At 45.0% G+C, this 23,048-nt stretch overlaps 1 protein-coding gene and 1 long non-coding RNA gene across 2 annotated transcripts in view; one reads left to right on the top strand and one right to left on the bottom strand.

Moving 5' to 3' along the window:
• LOC117523657 (glycoprotein endo-alpha-1,2-mannosidase-like protein) overlaps nucleotides 1-23,048 on the top strand; it is a 72,422-nt gene that overhangs the window by 30,873 nt on the left and 18,501 nt on the right.
• On the bottom strand, nucleotides 6,253-17,968 carry LOC117523667. The gene is made up of 3 exons (XR_004564576.1): nucleotides 17,846-17,968; nucleotides 7,645-7,648; nucleotides 6,253-6,264 (listed from the first exon to the last, which is right to left on the bottom strand). It is a non-coding gene; the product is annotated as an uncharacterized LOC117523667 (long non-coding RNA).

The following is a 23,048-nucleotide window of genomic DNA, read 5'->3' as shown; positions in this document are numbered from 1 at the left end:
ACACAGACTGCACAGGTAACACAGACTGCATAGGTAACACAGACTGCATAAATAGCACAGACTGCATAGATAACACAGGCTGCACAGATAACAGATGCATAGATAACACAGACTGCATAGTTAACACAGGCTGCACAGATAACACAGACTGCATAGATAACACAGACTGCATAGTTAACACAGGCTGCACAGATAACACAGACTGCATAGATAACACAGGCTGCATAGATAACACAGACTGCATAAATAGCACAGACTGCACAGATAACACAGGCTGCACAGATAACAGATGCATAGATAACACAGACTGCATAGTTAACACAGGCTGCACAGATAACACAGACTGCATAGATAACACAGGCTGCATAGATAACACAGGCTGCATAGATAACACAGGCTGCATAGATAACACAGGCTGCATAGATAACACAGACTGCATAGATAACACAGACTGCATAGATAACACAGGCTGCATAGATAGCACAGACTGCACCTTAGGGTTCCAACATTGTACAAGAATAATCAGCCAAAGGAACACATCACTAGCTAACCGGAAAATCACTAAGGGCCTTGGGCAAGATCCTTAGTCCCTTAGTAGTACTAGTAGGTGTAGTGAGTACCTTGTGTGGCAGCATTGTATTCTACTTGATAGGCTGGAGAATCATTTTGGGATTAGTCACAATGTCCTTGCGTGGTTGACATTTTACCTAACCTGTCGCTGTCACTGTGCCCCTTACAACAACACGACCTCTAACCTTGTCAACATGAAATATAGGGTTCCACAGGGATCCATCTTAGGTCCCCTGTTTTGCCTTCCTTTATATGGCACTCAAATTGAGCTCAGGTGCATCGTGTTTCTAGTGATCATCTTTAGGGCCCTGTCCCACTGGCGTTTAGGAGGATTTGCGGATGGAATGCGCACAAAAGTCCACACCCGCCAAACAACCGCAATAACCGTGTAACATTCCTGTATGAGTCGGCCGCCATCCGAACACGTCCGTGATCATCCGCAGAGGCACGCAAGTCCGCAGCCAGGATTTTTGAGCGGCTCAAAAATCCTGCTGCGGATGAAATCCACATCACTGCCTGAACACATACTGAAGACATACGCAGGACATACACAACCAACGCGCCGCATATCCCCTGTCATCCGTTGATATCCGCAACCGACGGGTTGGCGCGGCTTGGCGGCGGACCGGGACAGCGTACAAAACAGATATGATGCGTGCCCAGCACAGCCACATCACAGTCACTAATGGTATGTCGAGCATGCAGACAGAGTGGGCACGGATGAAGCGAGTGCATTACGGCCGCTGTTCCCCTCATGGGGGCGCCTCCGCGGTCACCTTCGCTTCTGTTCCCTGTTATATCTGCTTTTCTTCCTCATGTATTCACTGATCCACCCTGAGACATTTGTCATTTCTGCCCACCTTTGTTGCGGACGCTCAGCTTTTGTCTCCTCATTTCATGCGCAAATCCTCCTAAACGCCAGTGGGACAGGGCCCTTAAGATGCTTCTACAGCTTATTTGGAGTCCACCTGGGGTAAATTCAGTTGATTGGACATTACTTGGAAAGACATAACACATCTGTCTACATATAAGGTCCCATAGTCAAGGTTGGGTAGGATTACTTTGAAATGTAATCCAAAAGTAATCAGATTACAAGTAATCCAAATGTATGTACATACATACATGTAATCCACATGTATTCTTTCAAAGTAATCCTACCCAACCTTGCCCATAGTTGACAGTGCATGTCAGAGCACAAACCAACCATGAAGTCGAAGGAATTGTCTGTAGACCTCCAGAAAGGATTGCCTCGAGGCACCAATCTGGGGAAGGGTACAGAAACATTTCTGCTGCTTTGAAGATCCCAATGAACACAGTGGATCATCATTTGTAAATGGAAGAAGGTCCAATCCAACAGGACTCTTCCTAGAGTCCTGCCTGTCTAAACTGAGCAATCGGGGGATAAGGGCCTTAGTCAGGGAGGTACCAAGAACCCGATGGTCACTCTGTCTGTCTGTGAGCTCCAGTATTCCTCTGTGGAGAGAGAAGAACCTTCCTGAAGGACAACCATCTCGGCAGCAATCCACTGATCAGGCCTGTATGGTAGAGTGGCCAGACAGAAGCCACTCCATAGTAAAAGGCACATGGCAGCTCACCTGGAGTTTGCCAAAAGTCACCTGAAGGACTCAGACCATGAGCAACAAAATTCTCTGGTCTAATGAGACAAAGACTGAACTTGTTGGCATGAATGCCAGGTGTCATGTTTGGAGGAAGCCAGTGACCATCCCTACAGTGAAGCATGGTGGTGGCAGCATCTTGCTGTGGGGATGTTTTTCAGCGGCAGGAACTGGGAGACATTTCAGGATTGAGGGAAAGATGAATGCAGCAATGTACAGAGACATCCTGGATGAAAACCTGCTCCAGAGCGCTCTTGACCTCAGACTGAGGCAATGGTTCATTTTTCAGCAGGACAATGACCCGAAGCACACAGCCAAGATATCAAAGGAGTGACTTCAGGACTCTGTGAAGGTCCATGAGTGGCCCAGCCAGAGCCCAGACCTGAATCCGATTGAACATCTCTGGAGAGATCTGAGAATGACTGTGCACTGACGCTCCCCATCCAACCTGATGGAGCTTGAGAGGTGCTGCAAAGAGGAATGTGCAAAACTGCTCAAAGATAGGTGCACCAAGGTTGTGGGATCATACTGTTAGATGTATTTGTGTGTTCAATTATGGTTTTCTTTATTTGTTTTCTGTACTTGTTTTGGCATTACGGTCGTTATTTTATTCAGGATTATACTTTTAGATTCAGTGTTATTCTCACTTTCCTTTCTTCTTTCTTGATATGTGTAGAATCGGATTTAACCAGGTTATACCACTTAGGATAAAGAGAGTCAGGTTACAATTATAAATCATAAATGATATGTTTCCTGTTATTGTGCGGGCATCGGGCAGGGGGATGGACCTCCCTTGAATGCCCATGGGGGCCAATGAGAGAAGGATTTTGCGAAATAAGGTCCGCCTTTGTTACGCATATGTATCCATTGTTCTTGGTTCTGTAAGAGCGGATCTTGTCTGAAAGAGAAGTTCTTGCAGGGCCCAGGCCTGATTATTGTGACTTTAATTAAATTTAAAAGTGCGGAATAGTTCGAGTTTGTACTTTGTAAGGGGCAGTATTACAGAAAGAACTGGCGGAAGAAATAACAATACTCAAGAAGACTTGAGGCTGTAATTCCTGCCAAAGGTTTAAATATATATTTTGTATTCTCCAAGCCCAGGGGCCACCAACTCTGTTCCTGGAGAGCCCCTGCTCTGCAAGTTTTCCATGTGTACCTACTTAAGTCTCACCTGTTTTTTTTAAATGGGGTGTCTTACAGCACGTTTATCTTGATATTGTCTGTAATTGTTCATTCACTTAGAAATTCTGACAGTAAAATGTAGTCATATTACAGTACTGTTTATATAATGGCTAAGTGGATCCTTGTCATTTGATTGGTGCTTTGTATATCACATGACATAGATTATTTGTCCCATTTGTGTTGCATTGCATTTAGAGTGCAGTTTGGTTCCATTTAGAGTGCAAACTTGGTTCCATACGTTTGGTACCATTGCACACGCACACACACACATGCACATGCACACACGCACACACATGCACGTGTGCGCACAAACAAAACAAATCCACTGCACTCTCTGGAGGCTGTTAGCAGGAAGTTAGAATGAAAAGCTGGACTAATTTCTGACATTTTTTTTTTTTCGCTGCACTGAGGATGTATACAGTCTTTTTTCTTTTTAGTAGTGCACGCACGCACAAGTGCCAGTCCGGTTGTGTGATCGCACACACACAGGACACCAACACAAGTGAGAGGACGATTTGATTGAGCTAACTGACTGTGCCAATTTTTGTAACACACACACACACACACACAAACACAAACACAAAATCAGTCAATCAATCAATTTTTTTATATAGCGCCAAATCACAACAAACAGTTGCCCCAAGGCGCTTTATATTGTAAGGCAAGGCCATACAATAATTATGTAAAACCCCAACGGTCAAAACGACCCCCTGTGAGCAAGCACTTGGCTACAGTGGGAAGGAAAAACTCCCTTTTAACAGGAAGAAACCTCCAGCAGAACCAGGCTCAGGGAGGGGCAATCTTCTGCTGGGACTGGTTGGGGCTGAGGGAGAGAACCAGGAAAAAGACATGCTGTGGAGGGGAGCAGAGATCGATCACTAATGATTAAATGCAGATTGGTGCATACAGAGCAAAAAGAGAAAGAAACAGTGCATCATGGGAACCCCCCAGCAGTCTACGTCTATAGCAGCATAACTAAGGGATGGTTCAGGGTCACCTGATCCAGCCCTAACTATAAGCTTTAGCAAAAAGGAAAGTTTTAAGCCTAATCTTAAAAGTAGAGAGGGTGTCTGTCTCCCTGATCTGAATTGGGAGCTGGTTCCACAGGAGAGGAGCCTGAAAGCTGAAGGCTCTGCCTCCCATTCTACTCTTACAAACCCTAGGAACTACAAGTAAGCCTGCAGTCTGAGAGCGAAGCGCTCTATTGGGGTGATATGGTACTACGAGGTCCCTAAGATAAGATGGGACCTGATTATTCAAAACCTTATAAGTAAGAAGAAGAATTTTAAATTCTATTCTAGAATTAACAGGAAGCCAATGAAGAGAGGCCAATATGGGTGAGATATGCTCTCTCCTGCTAGTCCCCGTCAGTACTCTAGCTGCAGCATTTTGAATTAACTGAAGGCTTTTTAGGGAACTTTTAGGACAACCTGATAATAATGAATTACAATAGTCCAGCCTAGAGGAAATAAATGCATGAATTAGTTTTTTCAGCATCACTCTGAGACAAGACCTTTCTGATTTTAGAGATATTGCGTAAATGCAAAAAAGCAGTCCTACATATTTGTTTAATATGCGCTTTGAATGACATATCCTGATCAAAAATGACTCCAAGATTTCTCACAGTATTACTAGAGGTCAGGGTAATGCCATCCAGAGTAAGGATCTGGTTAGACACCATGTTTCTAAGATTTGTGGGGCCAAGTACAATAACTTCAGTTTTATGTGAGTTTAAAAGCAGGAAATTAGAGGTCATCCATGTCTTTATGTCTGTAAGACAATCCTGCAGTTTAGCTAATTGGTGTGTGTCCTCTGGCTTCATGGATAGATAAAGCTGGGTATCATCTGCGTAACAATGAAAATTTAAGCAATACCGTCTAATAATACTGCCTAAGGGAAGCATGTATAAAGTGAATAAAATTGGTCCTAGCACAGAACCTTGTGGAACTCCATAATTAACTTTAGTCTGTGAAGAAGATTCCCCATTTACATGAACAAATTGTAATCTATTAGACAAATATGATTCAAACCACCGCAGCGCAGTGCCTTTAATACCTATGGCATGCTCTAATCTCTGTAATAAAATTTTATGGTCAACAGTATCAAAAGCAGCACTGAGGTCTAAAGGAACAAGCACAGAGATGAGTCCACTGTCCGAGGCCATAAGAAGATCATTTGTAACCTTCACTAATGCTGTTTCTGTACTATGATGAATTCTAAAACCTGACTGAAACTCTTCAAATAGACCATTCCTCTGCAGATGATCAGTTAGCTGTTTTACAACTACCCTTTCAAGAATTTTGAGAGAAAAAGAAGGTTGGAGATTGGCCTATAATTAGCTAAGATAGCTGGGTCAAGTGATGGCTTTTTAAGTAATGGTTTAATTACTGCCACCTTAAAAGCCTGTGGTACATAGCCAACTAACAAAGATAGATTGATCATATTTAAGATCGAAGCATTAAATAATGGTAGGGCTTCCTTGAGCAGCTTGGTAGGAATGGGGTCTAATAAACATGTTGATGGTTTGGATGAAGTAACTAATGAAAATAACTCAGACAGAACAATCGGAGAGAAAGAGTCTAACCAAATACCGGCATCACTGAAAGCAGCCAAAGATAACGATACGTCTTTGGGATGGTTATGAGTAATTTTTTCTCTAATAGTTAAAATTTTGTTAACAAAGAAAGTCATGAAGTCATTACTAGTTAAAGTTAATGGAATACTCAGCTCAATAGAGCTCTGACTCTTTGTCAGCCTGGCTACAGTGCTGAAAAGAAACCTGGGGAAATCCACTCCTCTGTAAGCCATCTGGATGCATGAAGAGCTGTTCAGATGAAAAGCTGAAAAAGCTGATTTTTGGCTGGACTGGGGAACTACACAAAGTCTTTGTTTTAAACTTTTTTTTAATGGAAGTCCGAAGTCAGTTTACTGCGTGGCTGCACGTCAAAATTAGTGGAACACTAAAATGTAAGTCCCTTTTCTGTTTATGAATTTATTAATAAAATATCAAATGACAAGGATCTATTTTAGCCATTATGTAAAACAAATAATGAATGTTTTTACTAGGGATGTCCCGATCCGATCACGTGATCGGAAATCGGGCCCGATCACGTGGTTTCAGACTTGATCGAAATCGGACGTTGCATCCCGATCAGGACTCCGATATAGAGTTTATCATTATTTTGATCAGTGCTATTTCAAGCTCATTATTGCAGATTAATGGGCCTTTCATGCGTCAGAAGCATCAGAGGCGTGAGACACGTTGCTTTTTAGAGGCTTTTGATGCAACGCTTCTGACAGGAGCACGCATTGCCGCTTGTCGGCAGGCTGACGCGGTGAAAGGTTCAACCCAATCTTTTTTTTTAATTGAACAAAAGAAAAACATAAGTTCAACCGGACATTCTCGCACACGTGTGCGGCTGAAACCGATTCCAGAGGAGAAAAGGGAGCAAGAGTTGCGCAGTGAATTTGAGAAGAAGAGAAGAAATTGTAACCCGGACAGAAGTGGGGGGAGTTACACGCGCAAAGTTTCTTTTGCAGAACTGCTGTTGGTGTGTTTACGCGCTCAGCCTGACACCTCGATGGAATGACAAGAGGATGATGGACACTTTCCCACCGAAACTCTTGCTCAGTCATCCTTCCGTGCGCAGCAGGACCTGGTGCTGACCAAGTCCTCAGGACGACAACCTGTCATCTGATTAATAAAAAGAAAAAAAAAATTGTCCTGTGATCATTTGTCTGCAAAACGTAGCGAGAGATGGTGTGCACACGAGCGACGTGCACACTCATCACATTTAGGAGCGCCTCTTAAAGAGTTTCCGTCTTCATTCACGTTCACTGCGCTGCTCTGAACATGTTGAACACTGATAAAGCATCAGAGGGGCACTGAGGACTGTCAGGACGCAAATGTAAGTTGTTTTTTTTTTTCCTTTTACTTTTCAAGTTGACTTTTGAACTTTCGACGCTGTGAGCTGTGACGTAGTTTTGCGCTGTCCAATAGGAATGACACGTCGGGCCAAAACACAGAAGACTAGTGGCAGAAACCACTGATCTGTACAAATGGTAAATGGACTGCATTTATATAGCGGTTTTCCATCTGCATCAGATGCTCAAAGCGCTTTACAATTATGCCTCACATTCACTCTGATGTCAGGGTGCTGCCATACAAGGCGCTCACTACACCGGGAGCAATAGGGGATTAAAGACCTTGCCCAAGGGCCCTTAGTGATTTTCCAGTCAGGCGGGGATTTGAACCACAGATCAGTGCAGAAACCACATGTCTGAAGAAAAATCCTTGGAAATGTTTTTTGTTGTTGTTGTTTGTTACCTCAAAATTTCTGATTACTGTTTAAAAAAGTTTAGGACACCTGTAATAAAAATAGCTAAATCAATAAACGGTTCTTTAAAAACCTTTCATCTATAAATTAAAAACACCTGTTATTTCAGATTAGATAATTTCTTGTTTAACATATAGAACCTTGGATATTTATTTTTAGACAAAATAACATGGAAATTTGTACATTTTTTTAAGTCTGGTAGATTATTACTTGATTGTTCAAGCTACCTCAAGGAGAAGTGCACTGTTTAAGTAATAAATAATAAAATAAGGTGATTAAAATGAAATTATTATATATTTAGCATTTGTTCATTGTTCATTCATTGTTTTTTAAAGTATCGGATCAGGACTCTGTATCGGCAGATACTCAAAATCAGATGACTCGGAATCGGATCGGGGCCAAAAAACTTGATCGGGACATCCCTAGTTTTTACATTCTTTCAATGGAATGAATATTTAATTCAGTGAAAGCTGGAACATATGGTATGTTCCATCACTGAATTAAATGTTTGTACCATTGAAGTCATAAACATTCATTATTTGTATAATACATTAGCTCTTTATATGCTGTACACGTTAATACACAACATATTTTTTAGCTTTGTTTTTGAACAGCGAGTGAAAATAAGGGTGGAACATTTATCTTTGGTTTTTACACAGTAGATAGTCTGAGAATCTGTTTCCATATTAAAGTCATGCATGTCGCACACGTAAGATTTTTAATGATTACCCAGAAATGTCAGCAGGTGTTGCACTTGTTACATTCACATGGCACACTGTATCCCACGCATGACAAATATCGACTGAAGTAGTGTTTTAGGGCACCTTCACATATAATACGAAAGACGCAGAAACCGGAAGAAAATCCACAAACCAAAAACGAAATGGGGAACCGCAAAACATTCCACCTGCTGTCGGGAGGGACACACAGTCAGACAGGCGTGCACAATACCACGGTGACGGTTTTGTGCACGCTTGTGTTGGTGAGCGCTAACATAATGCAAGCACGTGGAAAGTCAGACACACAGCAACGGAGGAAAAAAATAAAACAACTTAAAATATAATACTTAATTCCTGTTATAAAGAACAGATTTAGCTTCCACCTAGACGTACACCAGGAAGTAATGAAATGACATGCATTTCTGTCCTCCCTTTTATGTCTTTCATGAATTACCTGATGCGCTCGTGTCATGAAGAGTCGGCTCCTGTTTCATGAAGAGCCAGGTTCTTGCGTCATGAACGCATCAGCAGTGATCCACTGCAAATGTGATCTGTGTCGTAATTATTACAATGTGGGGAAATCCCGCAGTGACACGCGCCTCGCGGGGGTGTCCCGTGGGGTGACTTCCCACATGACATAATACTCATCACCATTTCAGTGCACTGATGCGATGTTTGCCTGAAACAATATGTTTTCATTTATTCCCACGTGAGGACAGCATGTGAGGTCCGCGCCTCACAGTACAGTTATGTGAGGTTATATCCTACAAGCCACTACAGGTTTTCCCCAACTATGACTTGTGAGCACAGATATCTGAACAGCTGCATGTCGCAGGGACACGCCCCCTCTGTCAGCAGACCTCAGCAGCTCACAGAACAAAAAGGCTCACTCTCTGTTGTTTTGTTCTGTGATTTTAATTTTATGTATGTATTATTATGTATTGTCCTGCATCTGTCTGTCTGTGTTGTCATGTAACACCTTGCATGCACGGTCATGTCCAGCTGTCAGTCAGCGGTCAGCTGACAGACGCTGTATGTCTACAGCAAAGCGTATGAGCAAAGCGATCACACAATAATGAGTTCACGCCTTCACCCTTATTTTTGTTTTATTTAATTTCCACTCTTTCTGTCATGTAAACTACAATTTACGTGGTGGAAGTGACATCAGCCGACCGGGCCCGCTTCACACCGTGCCGCGCACTCAGATGCTGGCCAGTCCTCATGAGGTCGTGAGCACCCGCCCACACATGTGCACTGCATGTGGTGGAAATGACACACTCCACAAAACATTTGTGTGTGTGTGTTTTGGGGGGAGGGGGTTCAGCACAGTTACACCCATGTGTGTTGCTAGGTGATGCCAACACTCGTGTTGCACATAGACAATTTTCACAGACAGGTCGAATGTGGTCGCCTGCTGTCTACTATCGTACCAGTAGCGTGAATAGCCCCACCTATTCTAAGGCGGTGGCTGGGGAGGTGATGTCCTTGCCCGAGGCCCCTCAGGCAAGGTCCTTAATCCCCTAGTTGCTCCCGGTGTGTATTAAGCGCCTTGCATAACAGCAGCCTGACATCCGGGTGAATGTGAGGCATTGATGTGTAAAGCACTTTGAGCGTCTGATGCAAATGGAAAACTGCTATATAAAGGCAGTCTATTTACCATTTAAGTGTCCAGCGTCATGTGTGGCACCTTGAGTTTGCCTGACACCTGCCAAGAGGGGGATTGAATGAGTATGCACAGGGCATTCGCTATTTTTCGGCCGCTTGTGTGTGTGAATGGTTGTAGCAACAGGTGTATGAGGCGTTTGAGGTGGCTCCGATTTGTCACAAATGGCATGCAATTCTTTCTTCATGCACTAGTCGGCTTCAGTCGTGTTATGTGTGAAGGGGCCCTTAGGTTTGTGGAGGGATCTGACCTATATCAGACGTCTAAGGCATCAAAAAGACAGACAGGAGAACACACAATCCTCTGCACAGCTCAGTCCAAACTACTTTGGAGACTCTGTTGGAGATGGCCTCAGGCTGCTGACAGCCAGAATTGAGCAGAATATACATGTATATGCATATGTATATATATACGGGGTCTGTTAGAAAACTATCCGACCTTTTTATTTAAAAAAAAAAAAAACTATATGGATTTGAATCATGTGCGCTTGCATCAGCCAAGCTTGAACCTTCGTGCGCATGTGAGTTTTTTCACGCCTGTCGGTTGCGTCATTCGCCTGTGGGCAGGCTTTGAGTGAGCACTGGTCCACCCCCCACGTCGGATTTTCATTGTCAGGGAAATGGCTGAGCGATTGGAGCAGCACTGAATCAAATTTTTCCAGAAACTGTGAGAGACAGCCAGGTGGAAACCATTCGGAAGATTCAGACGGCTTTCGGTAAGGATACTCTGGGCGTCACACAGATTAAGGACCATTACAACCAGATTAAAGACGGCCCACAGCGGCGGAGGGCGTGCCGCACTCCGAGCGGCCATTGACAGGCTGAAACGACCAGATCATTTTCAAAGTGAACGCTGTGTTGACCCGGGACGTCGTCTGTCTACCAGAGAAATTGCAGAAGAGTTGGACATCAGCACTTTTGCGGCACATTTCACTGTTACAGGAGATTTTGTAATGAAAGGCGTGCGGAGGAATTCGTGCGTCGGTAGGGAGCCGCTAATGGCGCAAAACAAAAAGCACGTCCGTGTTGGAAGTCTCACAGGACAAGTTGTGACATGCCCAGCTGTTACACAGTTTCTCAGATACTCACTCGACTGAAAAGCCACCGAAAGCCATCTGAATCTTCCGAATGGTTTCCAACACGGACGTGCTATTTATTGTGCGCCATTAGCGGCTCCGTCCCGACGCGCGAATTCCTCCGCACGTCTTTCATTACAAAATCTCCTGTAACAGTGGAATGTGCCGCAAAAGTGCTGATGTACACCTCTTCCACAATTTCTCTGGTAGTCAGACGACGTCCCGGATCAACACAGCCTTCACTTTGGAAATGATATGGTCGTTTCAGCCTGTCGATGGCCGCTCAGAGCGCGGCGCGCCCTCCGCCATTGTGGGCCGTCTTTAATCCGGTTGTAATGGTCCTTAATCTGTGTGACGTCCAAAGTATCCTCACCGAAAGCTGTCTGAATCTTCCGAATGGTTTCCACGTGGCTGTCTCTCACAGTTTCTGGAAAAATTTGATTCAGCGCTGCTCCAATCACTCAGCCATTTCCCTGACAATGAAAATCCGATGAGGGGGGTGGACCAGTGCTCACTCAAAGCCTGCCCACAGGCGAATGACACAACGGACAGGCGTGAAAAAACTCACGCATGCGCACAAGGGTTCAAGCTTGGCTGATGCAAGCGCACATGATTCAAATCCATATAGTTTAAAAAAAAAAATAACAAGGTCGGATAGTTTTCTAACAGACCTCGTATGTGTATATATATATATATATATATATATATATATATATATATATATACGAGGTCTGTCAATAAAGCAACGGTCCTTTTTATTTTTTTTCAAAAACTATATGGATTTCATTCATATGTTTTTACGTCAGACATGCTTGAACCCTCGTGTGCATGCGTGAGTTTTTCCACGCCTGTCGGTGACGTCATTCGCCTGTGAGCACTCCTTGTGGGAGGAGTCGTCCAGCCCCTCGTCGGAATTCCTTTGTCTGAGAAGTTGCTGAGAGACTGGCGCGTTGTTTGATCAAAATTTTTTCTAAACCTGTGAGACACATCGAAGTGGACACGGTTCGAAAAATTAAGCTGGTTTTCAGTGAAAATTTTAACGGCTGATGAGAGATTTTGAGGTGATACTGTCGCTTTAAGGACTTTTCACGGTGCGAGACGTCGCTCAGCGCTCTCAGCCGCCGTCGTCAGCCTGTTCAAGCTGAAAACCTCCACATTTCAGGCTCTATTGATCCAGGACGTCGTGAGAGAACAGAGAAGTTTCAGAAGAAGTCGGTTTCAGCATTTTATCCGGATATTCCACTGTTAAAGGAGATTTTTTTAATGAAAGACGTGCGGACGGGTCCGCGTGTCGGGACGCAGCCGACGCGGTGCGGCGGCACAGGAAAAACACCTCCGTGTTGATAACCATTTGTAAAATCCAGGCGGCTTTTGATGGCTTTCAGTGGAGTGAGTATATGAGAAATTGTTTAACAGCAGGACATGTTCCAACTTGTCCTTAAGGCTTTCAACAGAGGTGTTTTTCCTGTGGCGGAGCGTCGCGTCGGCTGCGTCCCGACGCGCGGACCCGTCCGCACGTCTTTCATTAAAAAAATCTCCTTTAACAGTGGAATATCCGGATAAAATGCTGAAACCGACTTCTTCTGAAACTTCTCTGTTCTCTCACGACGTCCTGGATCAATAGAGCCTGAAATGTGGAGGTTTTCAGCTTGAACAGGCTGACGACGGCGGCTGAGAGCGCTGAGCGACGTCTCGCACCGTGAAAAGTCCTTAAAGCGACAGAATCACCTCAAAATCTCTCATCAGCCGTTAAAATTTTCACTGAAAACCAGCTTAATTTTTCGAACCGTGTCCACTTCGATGTGTCTCACAGGTTTAGAAAAAATTTTGATCAAACAACGCGCCAGTCTCTCAGCAACTTCTCAGACAAAGGAATTCCGACGAGGGGCTGGACGACTCCTCCCACAAGGAGTGCTCACAGGCAAATGACGTCACCGACAGGCGTGGAAAAACTCACGCATGCGCACGAGGGTTCAAGCATGTCTGACGTAAAAACATATGAATGAAATCCATATAGTTTTTGAAAAAAATAAAAAGGACCGTTACTTTATTGACAGCCCTCGTATATATATATATATATATATATATATATATAAAATATTGCAGAGGATTTTTTTTTCATTCAAATGGATGAGAAGCTGTAACATTCTGCCTTTTTAAATACCAATGGAAGCTATTTCCTGCAACTTCATAGGCAGAAGAGAGGAAAAACAGCACCTGGATGAAGAGGTGGCTGCTTGGTTGCCCATAAATTGGAAAAAGAAAGAAAGAAAGAAAGAAAGAAAGAAAGAAAGAAAGAAAGAATGCATGTATTGATCTTGCTTATTTATTGTTGTATTTCAATGAGTGCTTTTTTATTAATTTTACACACATTAATTTTGAACTGTTTTCTTGAAAAAAATGTCTTGTGGTGAGATGGGCACTGGCAAACTTCAAACGGGCCTGGAAATGTGCTGGCATGAGTAGGGGGAGCTTGTGTGCCCTGGAGGATTTTAAGTTACTAATGTAATCTTTGCGACGTAGGTCCCAGCTCTCTTCAGGTCATTGGCCAGGTCCCCCCATGTTGTTCTGGGCTTTCTCAGAATCATCATTACTCCATGATGCGAGATTTCAATTTCAATTTCAATTCATTTATATAGTTCCAAATCACAACAAAGAAAAATAAAAACCAGCCGGTACCTGTGGGACCACATTGCACCACTTATGTGGAATAATAAAAAAAGATAAAAACACCACCCGGGACACAAACTCGCACCTTTCAAAAGCTCTGATTGCCAGTCAGCAACTTTACCACTGAGCTACAGAGCTGTTCTTTGAAAGCTGCGGGAAGCTGCCTCATATCAGGAAGGACATGGAAGTATTAGTCAGTCGTGCCCGACACCCGTGTCTTGTGGACAGCGCACCGCAGCACAGACACCACGTCATGTGGAACAGAGCTCACGTGGGTGAGATGATGGTCAGATCGCTTGCTACGTGTTCTGATCTGATGATCCATTTCAACCTGGCAGGCTGTCAATGTCCGCTCCATGTGTGCGCTTCCTGGCTGCAGCTTGTCGCCACCGTGGTATATGTTTTTATTTATGTCCACGGAAATACAGCAATCAGACACACGCGCCGTGCCTCATTGGACAGTTGGTAGTCCATGTCTGTCCAAACACAGTAGGTGTCGTGTAGCTGGAATGTCCAGAATGACAGATCACCACAACTGCTTCTGTCATAGCCACACCTCCTGTCAGTTCTCAGTGCACACACCAAAGCCACAGTCATGTGGAACTTAGACAGATTTCTCTGCCAGTACGACAGTGGTTGTCTGCAGTCTGCTGTCATGTGAAGAGCACGACTGGCCACACATTTTCTAAGTGCCATGCGAGCGGTGTTAGATGTTCGTGCGTGTCACCTGGAATTTGGCAGACACCTGCCGTGAGAGGGTGCGATGACTTCGCACAGTGCACACTTGTCTTTCAGCCGCTGGTGTGTGCAAATAGTTATAGCAATGGGTGTATGAGGCGTTAAAGGCAGGGACAGTTTCACATGGTTTGCACACAATTCCTGCATCTTGCGCACTAAGTGTGCACTTTGTCCAAACTTTGCACTATGTGTGAAGGGGCCCTTAATGCGGAGGAGGTGGTAGGTATTTCTGAGGTCAAGTTTGGTGAATATGGATGCACCCTGCAGTAAATCAAATGAAGAATCGAGCAGAAGGAGAGGATACTTATTATGAACTGTAATGACATTTAATCCACGATAATTAATGCAGTGGCATAGTGTCCTGTCCTTCTTACCCACAAAAAAACCCTGCCCCTAAGAGCAATGAGGAAGGACGGATGAGAGCGATCACCCCTGAATTGGGTTCTATTGGCGAGTGTTCTCTTTTGGTCGAACTGGGCATTCACGAGTGATGTGCCCCCGGTTGCCGCAGTTTAAACACTCCCCAACTGACAGACACCGTGCAATAGCCTCTGGAGTCAATCGGGCCCTGCCGAGCTACATCAGTTCCTCGGCAGGGGGTGCTGCAGACACGGGGATTGTACTCCCGGTGGAGTGTGAGGGAGAAGGACTGGGGTCCGCACTTGGAGGTGGGGGGAAGACGCGCACTTGGCCCTTTGGCTTCTCTCTCGCCGTCTTTCGTGGAGACGGTTATCAGATTTAATAGCCAGAGAAATTAGGTTATATAGGGAATTTGGTGGATCTCAGATCGACAGTTCACCCTTAGGCATTTTTGAAAGGCCGTTAACAAATGCGCTCTGTAGTGCAGCGGCATCCCAGCCAGACTCCACAGCAAGCATATGAAATTTGATGGAATATGCTGCCACCTTACGGGCTTCCTGTCTGATGGTTAATAACCACTGGGAGGTTACCTGCCTCCACATCGGATGATCGAACACCTGTTTAAACAATGGATATGAAGTTAGAACCAGAGACTGCTGTTCCCACAAGGTTGTGGCCCAATCCAGAGCTTCTCCCCTAAGCAGGCTGATGAGGTAGGCTATTTTATCTTTGGGAAAACAAAATTAAGAGCATTGAAGCAGAAAGGAGGCACATCTATCTACTGCTCTAGCAGATGGTTTGGGGAGACAGATGAACGGTTCCTAAGAATGAGACACTGAAGCTGCTGGGGGCATAGAGGCTAGTGAGGGGGTTAACTGAGCGGCTGTGGCTGTGGGGGGTGTGGGACTAGTAGGGAAGCGATCAGTAAGCACAGAGAACTGGGTGCAAAGTTTCGATACCTGAGAGGCGAGAGCAAGCTGTTGGTCTGAGAGAGCAGCAAGTTGTTGTTCTTGTTGTTGTTGGCTTAAAATGTGAGCTGAGGGCCTTACAAATCTGGTGTGCTCCTGCCGAGTCTATGTTGTGGCCGGAAACTCCTGACTCCCAGACCAGGTAGCAGCAGCATAAAGTTGAACCAGAGCAGGACCAGGTGACAGTGCTGAGTGAGTTCAAGAGCCCGAAGGAAAACTGAGTTTCCAGCATCTGAGTGGATGAAGAACCGAGGGTATTGTCAGGGTTTGAGATTTTGTCTGATTGTTTTATTTTGTGTTATTTTCTTTGATTAGTTGGTTTACTGTGTGTTTATTCTCTTGCTGGGTTTTTCTGCTTGCGTCTGTATGTGTCTATCTCTCTTGTCTGTCCCTGGATTCTTGGTGGTGGGTGTTTCTCTCTCCGGCCACACCCTTGTTCTGGTGCTTTCCATGCACACCTGTTCCTAATTTGCAGCTCCTCACCTGGGGTTTTATAAGCTCAGTGGGTGCTGTTGTTCCTCACCAGATTGATGCACCTTGTGCCTTCTCTCCAGCTCTGTTCAAGATAATTTATTGTCATATGCACATAGGAACATGTTCCCTGCACAATGAAATGTGTTTACTGCATTTTACCCATTCTAATTGCCAGTTAGGAGCAGAGGTCGCCTTTATGGCGCCCGGGGACCAGCTCCAGATGTACATCCCTGCCTTAGGTCACAAGCAGGGCTGAGCAAACCTTGACTGGCCTCATGACAAACAGACAACACACACATAACACACACAACACACATAAACCGGCCCGGTACATGAACACATATAAAAGCAAACACAAGGTAAAAATTGGAAAGAAAAACCTCCAGTGTTGCTGTGTTGAACCACGCAGCAGCCCTGAAGAAAAAAAAACCCATCGCACAGATAAACAATGACAGTCACACAAACACAGATGACAGCCGAGACTTGAATGTGTCCAGTGTTCAGACAGACAGCCCAGAAGGCCGCCCTTGGCGCCATCAACAGCCTTATCTGTCCATCCTGGGGGGGGAGGGGGGCTCCCAGTCCTGAATCAGTCCACAAGGTCCCACAGTCAACAACTCAGGAGTGGGAGGAGACTGAAGGGCGGGGAAGACAGAGAGGTGAGGCAACAGAAGTGTTCTTCAAAGGAGGTTCCAGAAGAGCAGAGCTGGCAGCCTCACAGACAACACGCTAAGGAAGCAGGAAAGATAAGGAGGGAGGAAAAATGCGACCGTCTCGACCGAGAGCAAGAAGGCAAGAAGGCTCTGTTCTTCGTGTTCCATAGTCCTGCCTGCCTCGTTGTGTTTATGACCTCATGCCTGTTTGAACGACCTCGCTTTAGCCTGATGATTTTTGTACTGCTGTTTTTTTTGGACTGCCTTTTTGTGTACCGACCTCTGCTATCCTCCTCACTCAAGCCTTTTACCAACCAGAGCTGTTTGTGTGAGCCTCGCATTTGTGTCCAGATGTTTTTGACCAACCCGCCTGTCAGGTATAAATACAGGTGAAGGTTGATTGCAGGCAGGTGTGTCCAATCAGCTCTGTGACACAGCCCAGAGAAACAGGAGGGGAGGGGAAGTGAGGTAGACAGCTGAAGCAAACAACCTTAGCTTGTCTGATAAGAATATGGTTGTAAAATTATGTTGAAGATTCTGCATTCATTGCTATTTCTGTATTGTTTGTATTACAGTTTCACCGTCAAGTCATGTCCCTCAGTAAACTCAAAGTCAACGCATCTTCTTCAGTCTGAGAGTCTTCTCTGAGCTTGTTTGATTGTTTAGCTAGCTGGATAAGCTTTTTCAAGCACAAATTATGAAGTTTTTTCACTTTCTTGTGTCATCCATGTATTTTTAACATATTTATAATTATATTATGTGTTTACATTGAACTTACTAAATAAAATCATACACGCACGCATGAACGCTTTGAATACACAGATGATTTATTGCCCCCTGCTGGAATTGCCTGTGAGTCCACAATTTAAATATCAATGTCTATTGATCAGTGTTGTTAGATAATATATGTAGTCTCTCCAAAAATATTAGTCCTATCAACATTCTGTTTCGACAGTATTCATCTTTGACCCAAAATACATAAACATACCAAAACAGCAGATGTCAGCTCTCCACAGTTTGTGCATAATTGAAATTGCACACAGTTTGTTTTTTTTGTCTTTTCTGCATTCTGCTATAAGCAAGTACTTTTAATTTGATACACAAACAGAGATAGTGGTGGAAGACATCAACAGCACTACACTTTCACTTATGGTACAGTGAGCATGACGCTTAACTCACTCATGGTAACAACAACATGACACTAAACCGACTAAATCAAATGAACTACAAAAACACAATAAGTCAATAACACTAATAACACTGTTAAACTAACATGAACAACTATAACAACATTCAAAACCCAGAACTCCCATAGTGCATTGCAGCACAATTGTTTACTGATTAGCTAAAACTGATTTGTTAATTTCTCCAAAAATATTTGTCCATCCATCCATCCATTTTCTTCCGCTTTATCCGGAGTCGGGTCGCGTGGGCAGCAGCTCAAGCAAAGCCGCCCAGACCTCCCGATCCACACACACCTCCTCCAGCTCCTCCGGGGGAACCCCAAGGCGTTCCCAAGCCAGCCGAGAGATGTAGTCCCTCCAGCGTGTCCTGGGTCTTCCCCGGGGCCTCCTCCCAGTGGGACGTGCCCGGAACACCTCTCCAGCGAGGCGTCCAGGGGGCATCCGGAAAAGATGCCCGAGCCACCTCAACTGACTCCTTTCGACGTGGAGGAGCAGCGGCTCGACTCCGAGCTCCTCCCGAGTGACAGAGCTCCTCACCCTATCTCTAAGGGAGCGCCCAGCCACCCTGCGGAGGAAACTCATCTCAGCCGCTTGTACTCGCGATCTCGTTCTTTCGGTCATGAGCCAAATCTCATGACCATAGGTGAGGATCAGAACGTAGATCGATCGGTAAATCGAGAGCTTTACCCCCCTACTCAGCTCTCTCTTCACCACGACGGTCTGATACAGTGACCGCATCACTGCAGATGCTGCACCGATCCGTCTATTGATCTCACGCTCCATCCGTCCCTCACTTGTGAACAAGACCCCGAGATACTTAAACTCCTCCACTTGAGGCAAGGACACTCCACCGACCTGAAGAGGGCAAAGCACCTTTTTCCGGTCGAGAACCATGGCCTCGGATTTGGAAGTGCTGATTTTCATCCCGGACGCTTCACACTCGGCTGCAAACCGCCCCAGTGCACGCTGAAGGTCCTGATTTGACGAAGCCAACAGAACCACATCGTCCGCAAACAGCAGAGACGAGATTCTGTGGTTCCCAAACCAGACCCCCTCTACACCCTGGCTGCACCTAGAAATTCTGTCCATAAAAATAATGAACAGAACCGGTGACAAAGGGCAGCCCTGGCGGAGGCCAACATGCACTGGAAACAGGTTTGACTTACTACCGGCAATGCGAACCAAGCTCCTGCTGCGTTCGTACAGGGACCGGATAGCCCTTAGCAAAGGACCCCGGACCCCGTACTCCCGGAGCACTCCCCACAGGGTGCGCCGAGGGACACGGTCGAATGCCTTCTCCAGATCCACAAAACACATGTGGACTGGTTGGGCAAACTCCCATGAACCCTCGAGCACCCGATGGAGCGTGTAGAGCTGGTCCAGTGTGCCGCGACCAGGACGAAAACCACACTGCTCCTCCTGAATCCGAGGTTCGACCATCGGTCGAATTCTCCTCTCCAGTACTCTGGAATAGACCTTACCGGGGAGGCTGAGGAGTGTGATCCCCCTATAGTTGGAACACACCCTCCGGTCCCCCTTCTTAAACAGAGGGACCACCACCCCGGTCTGCCAATCCAGAGGCACTGTCCCCGATCGCCACGTGATGTTGCAGAGACGTGTCAGCCAAGACAGCCCCACAACATCCAGAGACCTAAGGTACTCAGGACGGATTTCATCCACCCCAGGAGCCTTGCCACCGAGGAGCTTTCTAACCACCTCTGTGACTTCGGCCTGGGTAATGGATGAGTCCGCCTCCGAGTCCCCAGTCTCTGCTTCCTCTTCGGAAGACGTGACGATGGGATTGAGGAGATCCTCGAAGTACTCCTTCCACCGCCCAACAACATCCCCAGTCAGGGTCAACTGACTGGGGGTTGACAGGACAAAAATATTTGTCCTGTCAACTTTGTTTTTGCAGCATTCATCCTTGACGAAAATACATAAACACACCAAACAGCAACTGTCAGCTCTCCCCAGTTTCTGCGTGATCAAAGCCATACACATGCATGGACACGCACATAGAGGCCATTTGGCTATTATAATATAGATCTGGCATGTCCATCCAGTCAATCGCGATCGCCAGCTGAGTTCCAGTCGATCGCATGACACTGGTGCTGAAACGGACAGTGCTGCTATAACGGATTGATGCAGAAGGTGGCAGCACTGCACCAATAAGAATGTCGGCTGCTGTTAAACATGATAAAAGAAGAAGAAGGCTCTTCTTCTTATTATTATTCTTCTTCTTTTCTTCTTCTTCTATGGTACAGTATGCAGAGGAGAAAAAAAAGAGAAAAAAAATTTTTTTGAAACAACATAACAGCTGAAAGAGCTGAAATAAGTTACACTGTGGACAAAAACGGTATGTAAACAGTTCAAAAGTCAGTATTTTTATTAATTAATTTTTTTTGCATTTGTTGTGTTTGTGAACACAAATATAGTGAGCCATTAGCTCAGTTAAACTGTGACTATTAATAGTTACGGTTGGGCCTACGTCACTTCCGCGTAGTTACGGTCGCCATTTTGGGTCGCCGCTGAAAACAAACTGTACGCGCACTCACAACCACTGTTGATATAGTCGTCTTTACTGCTGTTTATTTGCAAAGCCCTGCCGATTTGGTCATACCAAATGTCGTAGGTGCAGTTGGATATCCGTGTCCTTGATGTGTGCGCACATACAAGCAACACGCATAGTAACCAGCGAGCCGCTGAAAACAAACCGCTGTCATTTCCTACTTGACGTCCATCGCGCTCGCATCATTCTGCCACATTTTTTTTCTACTTAATATACACCAGTTTTCACAGAGAATGCCACGATCGTGTGCTGCAGTAATAGTGCTTCAAAGGCTGTGGAACGCCACGGCCGCAGCCAAAGCAGAAATGTGAAGCGTCTCGACCAGCCACGCCCCAGGCCCTCATTGGCCTGGGGCGAGTACCGAAGCTTAATTTCGGCTCACCTCCTGCAGCTGCCTCTCTTGGTCAACCTGCTACAGCAGTAACCTCACCCAGAGAGTTCCTGCCTCCAGCTGACCTGAGTGACCATGAGGACTCGCCTTGTCCAACGTCACATGATTACGTTAACATGGAACAGGTGTCCTAAAAGGAAGAGTTGGAACGGCTGAAAGTGGAGAACTCACAGATGAAGACAGAATGCATTCCTGCGAGCCGAACAGAATGAGGAGAGAAGCAGAATGTGGCGCTTTGGGAGCTCGAAAAAAAACACACTTTTTGATCTTTTAACTTACCATGGTTGGTACAGCCAACTACAACACATGATCGTGGCATTCTCTGTGAAAACTGGTGTATATTAAGTAGAAAAGGCCGTGGCAGAATGCTGCTAGCGTGATGGATGTTAAGTAGGAAATGAGCGTGACAGCGGTTTGTTTTCAGTGGCTCGCTGGTTACTCTGTGTGTTGCTATGTGCGCGTGCATCAGGGACCCGGATGTCCGACCGTACCTATTCTGTGATTTACTGCTTTTGTTAAAGATGATGACTGTGTTTGAGATTTTATTTTATTTTATTTTATTTTTTTAAGCATTCATTTTATGTAATGTTTACAAAAGTGACATGGGTGAGCCGTTTCTGGCACAGTTTATAAATATAATACAGAGATAAACTGTGACTGTTAATACTGTGATTTCCTGCTTTTGATAAAGATGACAGTGTGTGTGGGGTTTTATTTTTATTTATTTATTTTTCATTATTCCATGTGCGGCTGGAGGACTGCTGCACACAGACGTTAGGTGGCTCAGCAGAGGTAAATTTGTGGAATGGTTTAATGAATTGTTGCCCAAAATTTAAAAAATTCTGAAACATTCAAACAATGCTGAATATGCACAGCTTTTGGATTTAGCCTTTCTTACTTCTTGACTCCTCTCAGTGCCAGAAGTCCCACTAAGGTAGAGAACAACTTTTCTAACAATAATTAAAATGGACTGCATTTATATAGCGCTTTTCCATCTGCATCAGACGCTCAAAGCGCTTTACAATTATGCCTCACATTCACCCCGATGTCAGGGTGCTGCCATACAAGGCGCTCACTACACACTGGGAGCAATAGGGGATTAAAGACCTTGCCCAAGGGCCCTTAGTGATTTCCAGTCAGGCGGGGATTTGAACCCAGGATCTTCTGGTCTCAAGCCCAACACCTTAACCACTAGACCATCACCTCCCCTAATTAAGCGTTGTGTCATTTGAGTTGTTCGTTGTTGTGTTGTTACAGGCCAGTCCTAAGCATACTTGTGCTTATTCTTTGCACATTTACTTCAGTAATGCGTTATTATTGTTAAAACGTTATCTTTGTCCCAGGAAATTGTGTTATTATATTGGTGCACAATAAATTGTAGCTACGCTATGGCGTTCGATATGGCTTGGTGGCTCTCGATACACTGTCAACTTTAAAAGTAGATCTCGTTCAAAAAAGGTTGGGCACCTCTGATATAGATCTACAAAAACAACATTTCTTTTGTCTGCTGTAGGATTTTGCATGTTTTGTCCTGTTAACTAACATAATTAGCTGCTTACATTCAGCACATAACACGATGTAATGTTTCCTCAGGTTAGTGTTTCTGTTGACAAACCAAACAGTAGTGAAAAAAAAGTGTACGAGAGGTGTCTATGCTGTGGAAGCAACTATTCACCTTAGGGTTGGAATGTAAAAATGACTCGGCCAGCATAACGTCACAGTGGGACTGTGAACAAACACAACCGTTATAATCCGTCCCTGCTTTTGTCATCCAAACAGGAACAGAAGGAACAGCATCTTCATGATGCCCAATCAGCAAAGGCGACTGTCAAGCCTGAGAATGGACACTAAACACTTTGTGTTGCTATGGAAACTGTTG

Source organism: Thalassophryne amazonica, chromosome 13 (assembly GCF_902500255.1).
Source record: "Thalassophryne amazonica chromosome 13, fThaAma1.1, whole genome shotgun sequence".
NCBI lineage: Eukaryota > Metazoa > Chordata > Actinopteri > Batrachoidiformes > Batrachoididae > Thalassophryne > Thalassophryne amazonica.
The sequence above is the reverse complement of the archived record's forward strand: the minus strand, read 5'-3'. Positions and strand labels throughout refer to the sequence as shown.